Here is a 2,975-nt window from a genome sequence, read left to right on the forward strand (position 1 = left end):
GTGTGTTCAGTATGAGTGCTCAGTGTGTGTTCAGTGATTGTTCAGTGTGTTCAGTATGAGTGCTCAGTGTGTGTTCAGTGATTGTTCAGTGTGTGTGTTGAGCTGTGTGTTCAGTGATTGTTCAGTGTGTGTTCAGTGTGAGTGTTCAGTGATTGGTCAGTGTGAGTGTTGAGCTGTGCCCCATACAGCATCCCTTTGGGAGACAAAGTGACACTAATGTGACACGGTGGCTCTGTGGGGCCATCTCTGATCCCTCACCCGCAGGCTTCAGCACCTCACTCTGCACATCAAAGACACAACACAGCTTCACATAATGATTCCACTCCCTCCTCAATTATAGATGACCCTGGTCTGAGCTGCAGCTCAACCAGCAAAGGAAACACTCCCTCACCTCAGCCCTGACAAACATCCTTATTAAAACTACACAACCACTCATGTTATTATGATGTGAGAGAGTTGAACTATTTCTAGAAATTTGCAGGATAGATTGGCGTGCCTGTTCGCAGTGAATCTGCAGTAGTGTGCGCTGCTGTGTGTGTTGTGATGACGCACGGCTAGAATGGCTCAAGGGTGAACTGAGCCTCAGTTTAGAAAAAGAAAGAACACAGCCTCCCACACAGCCAGGGATCACTCTGCGTCAAATTAGATTATTCAACCAGGTAGAGAGAATCAGCCTCTACGATATGTCCGCTATAGAGAAAKCTAAACCCTGGCCAGTACAGAATATACCATGTTAAGTATTTCCAAGAAGCAGTATCTGTGTTAGTGCTCCTATTTACTGCTCTCTGTTCTCATCCTCTGTGYTGTAATGCTAGCCTGGTTCCAGGTCTGTTTGTGCTGTCCTGTCAATYTCTGTGGTCATTGACTATATACAGGAGTTAGCAGGACAATACCAACAGATGTGGAATCAGGCTAGTATGATGGTGCCAGAGGCCTGGATTGACCCTCTCTGTTCCCCAGGCCATGTTAGTCTACTGGTGGACTCACTGACAGGAASGGAGATCCTTTTAATGGCGCTAAATTACACATAATAGTGTTTTGACCACAGTCACCCACTAAACGACTAAAAGCTTTTCCATTGCCCAAACACTTAGCAAGGCCATTTTAAGGTGTCAGAGAGTACATCTGAAGGACAAGAGGGGGGGGGGGGAAAGAGAGAGTTAGAGAAGAGAGAGGAGAGAGAGAGAGAAGAGAGAGAGAGAGAGAGAGAGAGAGAGAGAGAGAAGAGAGAGAGAGAGAGAAGAGAGAGAGAGGAGGGAGAGGGGAGAGGAAGAGGAGGGAGAGAGCGAGAGAGAAGAGAGAGCGAGAGAAGAGAGAGAGAGGGAGAGAGCCGAGAGCCTAGAGAGAGAAAGACAGAAGGGGAGAAGAGAAAGAGAGAGAGAGAAGAGAGAGAGAGAGAGAGAGAGGAGAGAGAGGAGAAGAGAGAGAGAGAGAGAAGAGAGAGGGGGGGGGGGGGCGGTGGAGCAGGGGGGAGATAGAGAAATGAAACCGCACTGGGCAAAGAACTGGTTGAATCAACATTGTTTCCATGTCATTAAAAAAACATAAAATGTGATTTGTTAAAAAAGTCATCAACGTAGGGGAATTTTCCCATTTTTTTACACACAACTTTGAATATAAATCCAATGACATGAAACTGTATTTGCCTGATTTCACGTTGAATTCAACGTTAGTTGACAACTCAACAGAAAATAATCAAAAACTAAACAATTAAATTGCGTCTGTGGCCAGTGGGTAAGTCTATATTTTCATCGCTGCTACTATAATTAATTTATCAATCATGCCCAATTGCTTCCACAAACTATCTTCCACAACAAAGCCTCCGGTAAGCAAAAAATGCATGAATGGCAAATCAATTCTAATCTATAAAGCCAACAGCCTTGCCTAAACTGCTAATGGGTTTATTTGTGTCCTGTTCAACAGCTTTGGTACAATATCAAATAGCAATGTGGCAACACTCTGTGGGAATATACATATGAAGGCAATATGTTAGATATGAAAGGAGGGAGAAATCAAGGTTAGAACGATCTCAAATACAATACAATCTAAAGGCCCTTCACCTTAAATCTATAGACAACCAAACGTATTTTTTTAATCCCTAACCTCTTCCTACTCCATCTCTCCTGGTTTATATAACCTACCTTCTCAAAGTTAAACCCACGTAAACGCGGCGACTCGGAAAACATACAAAGCCGAGAAGGAGAAAACTTCAAGATGGCGAGCGAGCGCGCCACCGACCCTGCTGTCACATCGCACAACTCTAAATTGGGGCTTGTGCGTGTTAAGCCTCTCACTTCAGCCAGAGAGTTGTGCTAATCATCGTTGGTGCTTTCCACAACCTGCGTCACAGATTTTGAAGTCTGAATTGGCCCCGCTGATTGGGCCGCTAACAGACAAGCCTGCCATACAGTGAAGGGAAGATCAAAAGAAGAAGAGAAGCTTCATTTGATCCACTTTCCCTAATTGCCTATCAGTGCCCGAGTATTTAGAGAGATCTGAATGTCCTGCTCTGTCACCAGAAAATGACACAACACACAGAAAGGAAAAACACCCATTTTTACCAACATGCACATGCATTCCCCATCACATGCACATGCATCCATCACATGGCACATGCATTCCCATCACATTCACATTGCATTCCCATCCACATGCAACATGCATTCCCATCCACAGCTAATTTAATGCCATTTTTTTGCCGCTGCTAGTAAGCTTTTACATTCATGCACAGACATCCAGCCCTGTTATTAGCCTGGATATTCATCACCAATTAACAGCATACGGACTGTCTCTCAGACAACGAACGCCAGGATTTCCTGCCGTACATCCCTGAGCCACTACTTCTGATCCTCACAGCTAGCTTGCAGCTAGCGGCAGCTAGCGCCACTGCCACGAAGCCTCAGCACCAGTTTAGCAAACACAATTCTACAATTCACAACCTCTCTTTCGCCATACGGCTTGGATCCTCTGTCGAC

General features: G+C 45.1%; 1 protein-coding gene across 1 annotated transcript in view; it reads right to left on the reverse strand.

Annotated features, from left to right (window-relative positions):
• The window catches only part of LOC111969275 (coiled-coil domain-containing protein 102A-like), a 100,344-nt gene that overhangs the window by 13,308 nt on the left and 84,061 nt on the right, over window positions 1-2,975 (reverse strand).

Source organism: Salvelinus sp. IW2-2015, linkage group LG10 (assembly GCF_002910315.2).
Source record: "Salvelinus sp. IW2-2015 linkage group LG10, ASM291031v2, whole genome shotgun sequence".
NCBI classification, from domain to species: domain Eukaryota; kingdom Metazoa; phylum Chordata; class Actinopteri; order Salmoniformes; family Salmonidae; genus Salvelinus; species Salvelinus sp. IW2-2015.